This window comes from Macrobrachium nipponense, chromosome 15 (assembly GCF_015104395.2).
Source record: "Macrobrachium nipponense isolate FS-2020 chromosome 15, ASM1510439v2, whole genome shotgun sequence".
Classification (NCBI taxonomy): domain Eukaryota; kingdom Metazoa; phylum Arthropoda; class Malacostraca; order Decapoda; family Palaemonidae; genus Macrobrachium; species Macrobrachium nipponense.
Window position 1 is genome coordinate 54,416,393 of NC_087208.1, and position 16,293 is coordinate 54,432,685.

The following is a 16,293-nucleotide window of genomic DNA, read 5'->3' on the forward strand; positions in this document are numbered from 1 at the left end:
AAGGGCTGGTGTGAATCTACTTTAACATTAGATTTTCTCTCGCAGGATACCTGACCCACAGCGAGAAGGTGATCTTCGAAATGATGGACGAGTCGACGAGACACCACAAGATCTGGATGCCCCTGGTGTGGGCCAGCCTGCTCGTGGTGCGGGCGCGGAAAGAGGGCAGGGTGCCCGACGACTACGCCCAGAAGGCCATCATCCACGAGATCACCAACTTGCGGTACAACTGCGGCAAGCTGCAGGAGTACCACACGATGAGCGTCCCTCTCGTCTACACTCAGGTGAGCGATTGTGAATTCTTCAGGGAGTGATGTTGGTAGCCCTGCTCGCTACGCAACACAACTTCTCCATTCAGAATTGGATAACTTTTTATGAATCGTAGTAGACTCTAATATAAAATTTAGGCCACAGGCCAAGCGCTGCGACCTGTAATGAGGTCATTCAACCCTAAAAGAGAGTAGGTGTTGAGTGCAGAAGGTCTTTTAGAAGAGGGAGAATAGCAAGTTGGAAGAAAGAGAATAGGAATGGAGGTACAGTAAAAAAAATATGAAAGGGGTTACAGCTAAGGGCCGAAGGGACGCTTGCAAAGAACTTCAAGTAATGCCTACAGTGCACCTCGTGAGACGCACTGACGGCCGTAACCCCCTACGGGCCAAGTGAAAGGGAGAATGATTTTTGGTGCATATATTCACTGGGTGACCTTATTCAGGCAGATGCAAATAGGCACTGTTAACTTTATACTTCACAATAATGACGATTTCCATTTAATTTTACAAATATATACATATGTATACACCTATGTATAAATGTGTATATAATATATACATATATCCCTATCTATATATATATATATATATATATATATATATATATATATTAGACGTTAACTTTATAATTCACATTAATGACGATTACTGTTTAATTTTACAAATCTATAACTAAATAATATTACACCATGTATAAATGTGTATAATAATGATATATATATATATATATATATATTATATATATATATATATATATGTATATATATATAGACTGTTAACTTTATAATTCACATTAATGACGATTACTGTTTAATTTTACAAATCTATACATAATATACACACATGTGTATAAATGTGTATATATATACATATATACATACATATATATACATATGTATATAGATTTAATATGAAACACGGCCATGATTAGAATACATAGGGAAACAGTCCTCACAGGAATTAATAAAGAAAATCCAAGAACATCGAGTGACCTCGGACAGAGAGAGAGAGAGAGAGAGAGATGGAAGAGAGGACGAGAGAGAGAGAGAGAGAGAGAGAGAGAGATCATCAATGAAGCTCATAAGGTTGCATAGACCGAAATCCCCCCACTAATTACTGGTTAAGATCCATCACCCCTGGCCACCCCTTCAATCTCTCTCTCTCTCTCTCTCTCTCTCTCTCTCTCTCTCTCTCTCTCTCTCTCGTGCTTTCATCGACAAAGTCTGCCGGCAGAATGGAAGACCCAGTGACCTATTGGGAGCGCGGACGATGACTCATTAGGAAGGAGGAGATGGAAAACCTTCCATGACAGAAGCAGAAAATACTGGAAATGAGAGAATAGGGAACAATCAAAGAAAAGAATAATAAACGAAAAACGAAAGAAATTTAAACCTGTTACCGAAAGAGAGCGTGGCGAAACCATGTGTATTATAAGACTAGAAGCAAATAAAAAAAAAAAAAAAAAAAATAGGGAACATGAGAGAATGGGGAACAATAAAAGAAAAGAGTAATAAACAAAAAAAGAAAGAAATTTAAACATGTTAGCGAAAGAGAGCATGGCGAAACCATGTACAATATAAAACTAAAAGCAAAAAAAAAAAAAATTAAATAATTGAATAAACAAAAATACAAAAAGGAATAAAATATAAAATTATGAAAAATTAAAAAACAAATAAAATAATATTTATTGGAATTGGGAAGTAAACTTTAGGCCAAAGGCCAAACAAACGCTGGGAAAAAAATAAATAAATAGATAAAAAAGGAATAAACTAGAAATAAAAAAAAATAAAAATAGAAATAACGACGATATATATTGGAACTGGAAAATAAACTTTAGGCCAAAGCCCAAGCGCTGGGACTAAAGAAGTCATTCAGTACTTTAATGGAAATGAAAATGAACAAGGTTTGAAAGGTGTAACAGGAGGAAAACCTCGCAATTGCCCTATGAAACAGTTGTTAGAAAGGTTCGATGAATCTAGACGAAAGAGAGTGAATATGAACGGAGGGACAGTCAAAGGAATGAAATGGGTAGCAGCTAGTGGCCTTAGGGAACGCAGCCAGTAAACGCTATGCTTTTTTCTTTCTTAAGATCCAACTCTGCTCTCTGCTCTGGAAAGCGGTACAATTCAACTGACTAAACCAAAACTAACTTACTATAGTAGATTCACATCAGCCGTGCATCTGATGTCTAGGCCAGTCCCTTACGACGCTCCTGATTGGCTGATGATAAGCCAATCACAGGGCTGGAAACTCTCAGTCTCTCTCGAGAGAGTTCACATAGGCAGGATGTAAGTAAGTTCCACCTCTCCTGATGGATACGTCTTTCAAAAGTATCCCGCAGGAGAGGGTGAACATACATACATCCTGCCTATGTGAACCCTCTCCTGAGAGACTGAGAGTTTCCAGCGCTGTGATTGGCTTATCAACAGCCAATCAGGAGCGTGAACATACATCCTTCCTATGTGAATTCTCTCGAGAGACTGACAGCTCCCAGCTCTGTGATTGGCTTATCAACAGCCAATCCGGAGCGTCGTAAGGGACTGGCCTAGACATCATAAATGTACGGTTGATGTGAATCTACTAAATCATCCCACCGTTACAGGTCGTTACCATGGCAACCTACTCCTACTTCGGGTTCTCCATCCTGGGCCGCCAGTTCCTGGACCCGAACCAGGGCTACGAGAACCACGACATCGACTTCTACATCCCCATTTTCACCTTCCTCCAGTTCATCTTCTACATGGGATGGCTCAAGGTCGCTGAATCTCTCCTCAACCCTTTTGGAGACGATGACGATGACTTTGAGACGAACGACTTTCTGGATCGACACTTCGAGGTAAGTAGGAGAGGAAGAAGAAGAAGGAGAGAGAGAGAGAGAGAGAGAGAGAGAGAGAGAGAGAGAGAGAGAGGTAAGGCCAAGTGAAAGAATTGTTTTCTCCAAGATTTGTTGCGTAATTCGATGCTTTGCTCAGTGAAACTAGATATTCTCTCTCTCTCTCTCTCTCTCTCTCTCTCTCTCTCTCTCTCTCTCTCTCTCTCTCTCTCTCAGGCTTAGTGTTATCTATCTATTTCTCATGTAATTATATTATATATACATATATACATGTACACACACACACACACACACACACACACACACACACATATATATATATATATATATATATATATATATATATATATATAATATATATATTATGTTTACATATGAATGTGTATATATTATTCACATAATTAAGGTGATATTTTGACGAAATAAGCAGCCTATAAATTTTGGAAATTGTAAAAAAAAAAATAATAATAAAATAAAAAAGGTGAAAAAGATCAACAAATGAATGAACTGATCAAGCTCCAAAAAGATATTCGAAAGTAAAGGATTCAGCATCCAGGAAACGAAATAACGCGTGCGCGAGAGGTGAGTGGCGCACTGTACGTTGGGAGGGTTGACAGCCTACTCAGTAAGCCTTCTCTGTAAGCCTACGATTCAACAGATATAAGCGTAAATGAGGGAAGCAGGCTTATTGTTGAAAGAATGATAAATATGAATATATAAATGGTATATTTACTGATAATAAATTAAGCAATTAACAGAGACAGCAATATTCGCAATGAGGCAGACAAGGCTGAAGTTACGGTGCTTCCAAGAACTGGAAAATCAAAACATCTCTTCTTCGTCTAATTAAAAACTCCTTCTGCGAATATTTACAGCCCGCGTAATTAACACCCAAGAACGTTAATTTATGAAACGAGTAAAGAAAAATAGAGAAAAGTCTCCCTGATGAGAATTTAGCAGCAAATTCAAAATACAGAGTTTTATCCCAACAAAATGATCTTTTATAATGGGAGAAAACTGTACAATGAACTGGCGCGTTTATATGAAGAAACTCTACGTTCATACAAACCCACATTTCAGTTAGAAATTTATTTTAGTTAGTATTTAGTAGATTGTAGTTGGAACTTGATCGATTTTAGTAAGAATTTATTTTCATTTAAATTATTGCTCTTTATTGGAGGTAAATATTAATATTACTTAAGAATACATTAGTAAAGTACTTAAGAATAAATTTGATTATGCACCGTTTTTTGTTATACTGAATGAGAGTTAAACCGACAATGATAAAAGTTTACTTATAAAATATCCTATATACTTACTAAAAGTAATAGGATGCAAAAACACAAGGATCTATTTACCTCTGACAAATATTATTTACTAAAAATGATAGGATGCTAAAACTCATCTGAAAAAATACTACTTACTGAACACAATGGAATGACGAAACAATAATCTATTTACCTCTGAAAACAATTCTTCTTACTAAAAATAATAGGATGTTACAACATAAGGATCTATTTACCGCTGATAAATCCTATGTACCAAAAATGACAGGATGCTAAAACTCCTCTGAAAAATCCTATTTACTAAAAATAATAGGATGCCAAAACTCCTCTGAAAAATCCTATTTACTAAAAATAATAGGATGCTAAAACTCCTCTGAAAAATCCTATTTACCTCTGAAAAAATCCTTCTTACTAAAAAGAATAGAATGCTAAAAACTAACGATCCAGGAATCCTATTAACGCCAAAATTCAATCCCGCCAGATCTCCTACATGATAGTGGACGTGATGCATAAGGTCTACCCGGACATCCTTCAGGACCACCTCTACGATGATAACAGCCTCCACAACGTCCCTAGGAACCCCAATCACAGGAACGAGGGACAGTCGATCGTCTCGCCGTGCCAGGACGCGGAGGACGAGAAGTGTCACCCCATAATTAAGGTAAGGATGGAAGGATGCGTCATGATACTTCTCATTTTCAACTGACGATGATTTCCTTCAAGGTCAGACGTTTGTAAGTTCTCTCACTCTTTCGTAGGGCGTCAGGGCTTCGGGGAATAGGTTCAATCTTGCCCCACAAACTTACTATTAAATGAAAGATAATTTTTTAAGTACAACTGTCTAAGTTCTCTCAATCTGCTCGAGCGAGATAGGGCACTAAAAAACTTTTAAATTTGTCTCCCCCAAGTCGAGGGGAACAATAATAGATTGTAAAGAGGCCAACTTGTATTCAAAATGTAGTACTGTGTTAGGAAGATGGACTTTGATGAAAATACGAGAAATCCTTATCAGACAGCTATAAAATGATAAACAATTACGTATAAAGTTAGGCAACATCCATAGAAATACTGATGGTGTACGCACACAAATATATAGAAATATATATATATATATATATATATAGTTATTATAATATATAATATATATTATATTATATATATTAGTAAATATTATATATATATTATCTAATATATATAATATCTATCATATAATTATATATATTTATATATATTTATATAAATATATATATATGATATATATATATATATATATATATATTAAATATAACTATAATATATATATATATATAATATATATAAGATACATATATATATAGAATATATATATAGTATATATATATATATATATATATATATATATATATATATATATTCTATCTATATAGATAAATATATTATAGATATATATATATATATATATATATATATATAATATATATATATATAATATCTATAATTATATATCTATCTTATAATATAGATATATATATAATATATAGTATAGTAATATATTATAATATATTATAATATATATATATATGTATAGATCATACTATATAATATATTAAACATATATAGGATATACAGACAGATAGTATAGATAGATAGATAGATAGATAGATAGATGGATAGATAGATAGATAGACTGCATTTACGATCAAAATATCTACCTATTACCTACTTACAACATCAAGAATAGTGCATATGACAACCCCTTGACTAACTCGTTCATATGGACAATAAGAACAACCAAGACACCAAAGGAGCGATATTATTTGAGAAACAAGTAATAAACCAATCTCAATAACCTCGTTTTCAGTTCAAAGAATTTACAAACCGAAATAGTTTAATATCGTTCGGCCCCAATTAATTCGAACCATTTGATGTTCCACCGGACAAATTACTGTTTACGGACATTGCCCTGCGATAGCCCTTATTCTTGAGATATTTTAAATAATCTGGACTCTCTCTCTCTCTCTCTCTCTCTCTCTCTCTCTCTCTCTCTCTCTCGCTCCTTTTTTACTTTTCGGCCAGTCTTTGTCATGAGTGTAACACAGCTCTATATATAGTTTTCAGTATCTCTTCCAATTTTGTCCTTATAATTGATTTTTAATATCATATCTTAAAAACGATGCTCTCGGAATAAAACATCTTTAACTATATTAGTTTAATGTTCATAAGAGTAAATGTACTATATTTCCAGCGCTCTCTATGAGTATTTACGATAGGAATAAATACCCACTGATAATTAGCAATCAATTCCGTAATTATAAAATAATTATCAAAATAATTATGAATCTTTGAAGAGTAACTATTTTTCCCTCGAATAAATAATCTGACTCTAAATAAGCAGAAAGTGATAATATATTTAAAATCATCATATTATTCGTAGTAAAATATGATATTAATTTTTGCGTCATGGTATATATAAAAAGGAAATATTATTAGATAAGGTCTTCATAGTTTCTCCCATTTGGAAATTTCAAGGCTAATTAAAAAAGGCACTGCTTTGTTTGCAAGAGTGACGTTGCTTGCTGTGCATGCCCAACATTTGCATTATAAAGTTTCGGCTGCATGCCACCGTTAAAATTAAACGGCTTTCTATTTTTTTTCTAACTAAATCTGGAGCATTTTTGCTGATATAAATATAAAGTTTAGGTGTAAAAATGAATAAATAAAAATCTATCGCTATCGGCTAAATTGTTACTGCTTTTGTTTACTAATTTAAAATTGGATTTATTTAGAAACAGATTTAGGAGATATAAATTCAGTCATGTGAATTTCCTAACTGTTATTTTCCCATCTAGGGTTATTATACTTCTCACATATACATATACAGCTGGTTTGATACTCGGGAAATTTGACAAAAAAATTGTCACTTTTGAAATACGACAACCACAGTGAATTTGGTGAATAGAGTCAATGAAAATTAATATTGATATTCTTAAAAGATATTTTCACACCTAGGGTTATTACTACCTCTTCAAGAATCTTATACAACTGAATTAATTAGTATTCAGGAAATATGACAAATCATTGTCACTTTATAAATACCACAACTACAGTTCATTGGTGAGTCGATTCAAGAGAAAATTAATATTGATATTCCTAATAGTTATTTTCCAAGCTAGGCTTATAATACTTTTTCGAAATAGTTTTAGAACTGAATTGATATTCAGGGAATTTGACCAAAAACTGTCATTTTGGAAATACCACAACTACAGTGAATTTGGTGAGAGAATTCAACAGAAAATTAAAATTAATTTTCTTAAAAGTTATTGTCACATCTAGGCTTATAATAATTTTTCGGAATAGTTTTAGAACTGAATTGATATTCAGCGAATTTGACAAAACATTGTCACTTTGGAAATACCACAACTACAGTGAATTTGGTGAGTGAAGTAAAAAAAATATATTTTTAAATCTAGTCTTATTACACTTTTTCGAAATAGTTTTAGAACTGAAGTAATATCCAAGGAATTTGACTAAAAAATTGTCACTTTGGAAATACCACAACTTCAGTGAATTTGGTGAGTCAAAAAAAATCTTTTTAAATGAAAAAAAAAAAAAATGATCAAAGAGTGAGAGAGGACCTGCTTCTCTTCCTCAGAATATAACTCGCTTATGCGGCCAAACGCTACAGTGGCCTAACTTAAGCCCTCCACCACCCCCTCGCCATAATGGAGACATCAGTTATATTCAGACGGAAGAAAATTCAACTTCAGGTAAAATGAGGGACACTTCAGAGATAGTTAGTTATTGGGGTAACCTCGTGATCACAGATGGGATGTGTCTCATTTCTTTTCTTTTTTTTTAAATTACGGTTTAGTGCTTCGGTTAACTTCATGAAATCGCACCTTTTCTGACGAAATAAGTCTCAAAATAAAAAAATAAATAAATAAAATAAATAAATAAAAGTACGATATAGGGCTTCTTTATGTAAATTGAAAAAAAAATTCGTCTTTATGTAAATAAGTCTTTAAAGTTAGCGTTCAAGATCAATAAACAAACTTCTCCCATATATTAATACAGCCATCTAACGCAAACTACTAATCAATTTATCCTAATACTGGCAAATCAAAATCAGTAACAGAATCGCGTGACTTCACCTTCCATGTTTCTTTATAATACTGAATTTTATAAACGACTTCCTAAACTCGCTGTCTACCGTTATCTGAATACAGAAAAGCTTTATGGGAGCTCTTGCAATCATTTTTCTGTTACCTGCTAAATGCTCTTCCTTTGATTTCAAACTAAAGTAATTTTGCCAGAAATAACAGACGAATTAACTATGCAATATCTACAGAGCGAATATCTGCGGCTGTTAATGACTAGTGATTACATTTAGCTAGCATTACTGAAGCCTGAATATTCATGCGAATAATAACAGATGTATTACGTACTTGACACCAATACCTTGGGAAATGGGGTGAAAAATATCTAATGCTATATTACTGCATAAAGAACCGCTAGTGTCAATTTCGCTTTCTTTAATTCTGCACTTAATTCACTAACTTTCCACTTCTGATTATTTTCTTTTAACTGGGTCATCCAAGTTCAATTAGAGAAAAGTTAAACGTTATAGCATTTCCGAGCTAAACCTTAAAATGAACTGCTAACATCATATGGCAACGAGATGTCGCCTCTCATTGGCTAATTCAAAATTTAAATCGACCAATCAAATACCTCAACGTCAACGAGATGTCGCCTCTCATTGGCTAATTCAACGCTTAGAACAATCAAATACCTCTCACTGGCTAATTAAAGAAATCGAACCAATCAAATACCTCAACGAGACTGTCGCCTCTCATTGGCTAATTCAAAATTTAAATCCAACCTATCAACTTCTTCAGTGAGGCATCCCACTTTGATCAAGCGATTACTCTACAACTGTCTTGGTAGGCGCATATATAATTCTGCTTCTGCTAGTTATAATTCTTTCGCTATCGTCAGGTTAATAATAAAAAACCCGAGCTACAGTATATATGTGCAAGAACGACCTTCATTTATTTACTGATTTGGCAGTTTTATGAAAAAGACATTGTCAGCAAATGATTTATTTTTCGTAGCGTAGGATACCTGCAGATCTTTCGTTGATTCTATTTCTTTTACATTTTTTATAACCCTGCTTCGTTATATTGAGTTCGCCAAAAGGAATGGTAATGCATCGTTTCTCACTAGTGCTTTATATATGAGCTTATGTGTAATACTTGTTGGCCTAACGTTCTGACAAACACTGAGTAGAATCTAAAATGTGTTCTCTGGTCCCCGTCTACTGATTCTCATCCTCCTATCTTCCATAAAAAGTTCCTGTAGGATGTGACATTGCCCATTTTAATCATTATCTGTTAGTTATGCACGTTAATTCCATTTAATTTTCTTACGAATTTGCCGCTGCGAGCATGGAATGAAATACAAGCACTAATGTAATACGTAAACAATAAACGATCATTAAACCTTATTCCTGTAAATTGATTAATGATTGACAAATAAAATCTATTCCAAATCCTTTTAAGAGCAATGCACTCCTTGAAAATATGGTGTAGATAATTCTTAAACTAAATAAGATTTGACCATTATATATCAGTGTGCTTCCGAAATTAACACTAGAACTAAAAAACTAATGTAAACTATTTCCCATAAAAAAGCTCAATACGTAATAGTTAATAATATTTTCGAGTGGATTCCTGTAGCTAAAAACAGTAATAATTTACAAAAAAACTGAAATGTTTGTAAATATACAACATCAGATATAATATGAATGTAAATGTTATATGAAACGAAAACAAAAATAAGGAATTGCTGCAGGATTTCCCCACATGACTTCCTGATCAGCCATACATTTTCTGGCTTTGAAAAGCTAAATACATTAACCCCTAAGAAAATAAACAGCATAGTAAGCAAGTGTTTGCTACGGAATCCTGCATGTTTCCTGTGCTTTCCTCTTCGTCAATATTCCCGCATGTTTATCGAAACTTCTTTGTTCCCGCAGAATGTCGAATTCCTAAGGCGTTGAAGTTTGAAGCATGTTTACTGCGTTACTCACGAATTACCAGGTTCACATCTTCCCTCATCATCTGCAACAAACGCTAAACTATGCCCTATTTAGCTCAAACGTTTTACAAAATGAATCTTAGATATATAAAAGAAATTAACCACTGAATTGCGGAGTAACCAGGAATAACTTACCTATTTCCGTCATGAAATCAACATTTTATAACCCGTCAATTTGCCATATTACCAGATGTCATATATACCCTTCCTTTATCATTTTCAGGAATGAATTTCAAAATGATAGTCAGGGATCATGTCAGCAAACATTTCAGGCATTGCTTTCAAGAGCGGCAAACATCATTTTGTATTGAAAGAATGATCTTGCAACACTTGTTTTATATATATATATATATATATATATATATATATATATATATATATATATATATATATATATTATATAAAATGGAGAAAAAAAACACTTAATATGCAAGGCTACCTAAGGCACCAGTAACTCACGGCCAATTTCATCTTTATGTGCCTGAATTAACCTGCAAGTAGACCTCTTAACTTTTCATTTCCTCTTGAATACAATTTCTTTCAGTAACCCCCTACCTAAATAACCAATAAACTCAATTCATAATAAAAGCACAGAAAGAAAAAATTATTGGTAGTTTCTGAACCTCAATAAAAACACTGCACATCACCACGCCCGCCAGCATTATATATATTATGCACTGCATTGGCTATTTTGTCCTGTCTTTGTAGAATGGCTAAATAATTGTCCCTGTAGAACAGCATCCAAATGTATAAGTAGTTAAGCCCTAAATAGTGTAGTTTGATTAAGCATAATATAATTCATTTCATTTCAAAATAAGATTTTTTAACTTTAATCTTCCTCTGAAGAATTCACATATAAGTTTTAATGAATGACTGCACTTCCTTTTCATTTTAGGAGCATGATCTCCGAACGAGAATGAATCTGACAATTTATTGAGAATATCTTAAATGAAGTGTAGAGAAATTATGCTAATTTATAATCTATTCTCTCTAGAAGAAGCATATCTTGATTGAATACGAACGTATAAAGATGCAAGTGTCTTAGTTTAAAGTTTCTTCAGCTTTATTAGCTGTCAACAGATTAACTCGGCCTTTTTTAGATAAAATTTGTACAGTAATCAGGAGATAAATTCATATTATGCTTATTTCCGACACGTTCGTGAATGTAAGACGTTAAGCTATTACAACAGACAAATTTTGTAAACTGGAATAAGATATCAAACAGAATGATAACGTGCATAAGAAATCAAACATAAATATGAAATGTAAAAGCAATAATAAAAACCATAAAATGCGTGTAAAATAAATCAAATGATAAAATGTCAATAGAAATCAAACAAAATTATAAACACGACGACAAAAAATTGAAAGCTTTCATATTGAAATAGACGTATTGGTGGGAGAAATGGCTTACAATAATTATTGCAATTCCCTACAGCAATTAAAACTCTAACCTCTGCAGAGATTATGCTTCTGAAATCATGCACAAGACAATGAGAGTGAAAAAACATTATCGTTTATAGTTAGGAAATGCACCTCTCCTTCAGACATTGCACTGATAAGTAACTGTCTCTCCTGTTGCAAGACACGACAGTTAATATCTGAGGAAGTTTGAGTTACTTCGTAGACCAATTTATAAACGCCCATGTTTCCCTCACTCTATCTCTCTCTCTCTCTCCACAGTACCCCACGGAAGGCCCTGGTCACCACCCTCTTCACAACCAAATTCACAACCAAATTCACAGCCACAACCCAGAGTACCTAAACCAGGCCCTCAGGTAGGTCACCACCAACCACAGAACTTCTTTGATCACAAATTGTAATTTTTCGACAAGTGTTAGACAATAGTGATATGGAGTGATGGAGGACATTTTGCAATGAGTGTTTATTTGAACAAATTGCATATTGCATCAGTGTTCTCGTGTGTATATTGGCAAATATATCAGCATGATCATTATAAGTTATCGTCAGGCACACATACATACAATTATATGCACTGGATTAACTAATGTATCAGGTACGATTATTACACCCTGTTATACGTATCAATACAAAGCTTCTTACATATATCTAACACAGGAACACACACACACATATATATATATATATATATATATATATATATATATATATATATATATATATATATATATATATATATATATATATATATATATATATATGAACAACCTTAGGAGGTATACGAGAAAAAAAACTATATATTCTTGTTCAGAAAATACCTCACAAAAGTAAAAGTGATTTCATTTCCATTTTTCTGCTTTGAATAACAACTATAAACGAAAACAGATTACCCACCATGAAAAACATTTCTTGCATAAAGGTGTTTTATCGTTAAAATTAGATGTATTATCTGTATGCTGTTTTCGCGTTTATGTTAGCGAGTCGAGTCATCCACTATATTGTTTGATTATTCCATAAAACATACACAAAAAATAAATATACGAATTATCCAAAAAATATACAACAAATATACAAAATATACAATAATAAATACGCAAATATACAAAAATTTACTTAAATTAATATTAAAAAATATACATAAATTAAATATACAGAAAATATACATAAAATAAATATACAAAAATATACATACACTAAATATACAAAACATACATAAATATACAAAAGTAGATACACATAAAATATACATAATATAATATACAAAAATAAATATACCTAAATTATACATAAATTAAACATACAAAATATACATAAATTAATTATACAAAATACAAAAAAATAAATACACAAAAAACTAAAAAAGGCCAGATTGGTGTGAAGTTTCGGCAGCCCAAAACTTCGGAGCAACTATCGGCCGGAGGTTAATTATCTCGATTCCCTCAAGAGAGAAACTTCTGCAAATTAAGTAACTGACTTGACGAAATCAAGCTTAACAGAATTGGTGTCATATTAACACCGAGGTAAATCATCTGGCCTTTTTTGTTTCTATTTTTCTTGTATATTTTTTGTTGTATATTTTGTACATTTATTTTCGTATACTTATTCTATGTATATCTAGTTTTATATATTTAATTCTTGTATATTAATTCTTGTATATTAATTTTTGAATATTTAATTTATGACTATTCATTTCTGTATATTTATTATTTGTATATTGATTATTGTATATTTTGTATATTAATCTTTGTATATATTTTTTATATTTATTTTTTCATTAAAAGCTTATCCGTTTAATTTCTTTATCATATTACTATCATTATCAATTTTATTTCATGACAGTGTGTGTGTGTGTGTGTGTGTGTGTGTGTGAGTGTGTGGGTGTGTGTGCAGTCCTATTTCTACAAAACTACCTTGTATTGTAATATGACAATGATAATTTGCTGAGATGTAATCATGCAAATTCCCAAAGAATTGTTTACAACATCGGAGAACTGAATGCGTTGCAAATATTTTTAAACAGACTCAGGATAATTCTCCTTAAGAAAAAATTGCAAATGTTTAAGTTACAAAAAAAAAAAATAAATAAATAAATAAAATCCTTAACTCCCATTATGAACACCTTCGCTTCTTTCAGGATACTGAGATCACCATACACACCTTCATTTAATCAGCTGAGCGTCTGCAGAAGCGCCGCCCCGAACGGCCAAATAGCTACGACGCGATTCGGCGGCGGCCCCGAGACCGAGTTGAACGAGCCCCACCCGACGGAGGACCCCACCAGAGACGAGAGGAATGACCATCAGATGGCCAGGATGCGCCCGAATCAATACACCAACGGAGGATTCACGGCCATGTGACGCTAAGTCATTTTCTCTCTTCAGAGTGGAGAACACCGCGACACTCAGCAAGTCGCCTAGGAGGAGAGCGTGACGTCACCCGAAGGCAGCCGGTGACGTCACCAGGATGTCGTGACGTCATCAGTCTTCCTTTCGGGAGCTAGCGACGCGGATTGAACGTGTTCGACTAACTTTTCTTGGGATGACGGAGAAATGTTATGATGGACGTATAGGGAGTAAATATGAGTAATTGCGTGTATATATACATATATACATATATATTTATACATATAAATAATTACTGCGATGAAAAAAGGTAAAAACCAACAAATATAAACGTTTATTTCAATATAACGAAAAATAGAAAAATGGAAAACTAATCAGAAAAACTGACGTGAATTTTTTTGGTTACATTCATCAACATAAAAACTTCAAATCCACTAATATGTAATACAACTGACTGAAAATCTCATGGCTGGATTCTCTTTGTCTCTCTCTCTCTCTCTCTCTCTCTCTCTCTCTCTCACCATATCTATATATACATAGGTATACCTGAGTGTGCGTATGAATTAGCGCATGAAATCATGTATACATATTATAATCAGTTCATAGAACAAACACATAAACATCTATAGAAGAATATATTTAAGCACATACACTTTGAAATGCGTGTAAATTATATACATTCTGATTTTCAGGAACTGACGGTTAAGTTCTGCAACCAATTAGGTGGCTGGGAACGACAGCTTCAGCCAATCGTCACCTCCATAATGAAAGACATTAGTTTATGAGCGCGCGTGTTTATGTAGTTCAACGTAGATTACACTCTTAGACTGCATCTGCAACATGCAGTATTTGTGAGAGTGAAGTGATACCGACTACCTAATTAGTTATTTAGTAGCGATATCTGCTCAAGGATAACATTGCCAACATTTATGTGTCAACATGTGATACCCACCAGCGTTTACAGAGTGCCCATGTTTCAGGAGTGCCCAAAACGTTCAGACGGATGCCACCTCTGTAATTCAAGGTCATTCTCGATGTCAGAAAGTCAGAAATTATGTGGATATTTGTGTACATTTTTATTTCGAACGGCCTGCGGTGCTATCTCCCATTCCGTTGGATATGGAACATAAAATTTGGGCCAAAGGCCAAGCGATGGGAACTACGGGGTCACTCAATGCTGAAAGGGAAAATGAGAATTTAAAAAGGACTTAATGGACGCTGCAAAGAACTTCAAGTAATACCTATAGTGAGGTGCACCGTTGGCACTCCCCCCCCCCCCACACCCCCCCACAAGGGAAGTTAGAATGAAAGTTTCAGGTTTAGGGATACAAAGCTTCATGATTCAGAGTATCAGAGTATAAGAATCGAGCGCTAGAACATGTGGGCAAATTTTCTGACATATTTGCCCATCATGTCCGTGGGCATTTGCAGAAAGTACCCAGCTGTCATGACAACAATCTGCTGCCCTTAACACTGACATAACATCATACGGAAACGAAAGAAATTGCTGCCATGGAAGATTCGTTGTAAAGTATGAAGTGAGAATCGAAGTTGCGAGAGTTAAAGAAGTTGGACAGATGGATGGAACGATACAAAATAAAACGGAAGAGAAGTTAAAAAAAAAAGACAGAAAACATCGCAACTGGTGGTAACCGGAGCCTGAAGACTTTATTCTCCACTAAGACTTGAACAATATCAAAAGGTGATTGGAAACAAATTGCAGAATAAAAGTCAAATGAAATCATTCCTCGGGGCAGCTTAATCCTCAAGCCTGGGAGATAGTTATATATATATATATATATATATATATATATATATATATATATATATATATATACTATATATATATATAATATATATATATATACTATATATATATATATATATATATATATATATATAACTATATATATATATATAACAAATTGCAGAATAAAAGTCAAATGAAAATCATTCCTCGGGGCAGCTTAATCCTCAAGCCTGGGAGCTAGTTATATATATATATATATATATATATATATATATATATATATATATATATATATATATATATAATACGATGTCTG

At 33.3% G+C, this 16,293-nt stretch overlaps 1 pseudogene; it reads left to right on the forward strand.

The window, feature by feature from the left end:
• LOC135194943 (bestrophin-2-like) overlaps positions 1-16,056 on the forward strand; it is a 23,609-nt pseudogene extending 7,553 nt beyond the window's left edge.
• The last annotated feature ends 237 nt before the right edge of the window (positions 16,057-16,293 follow it).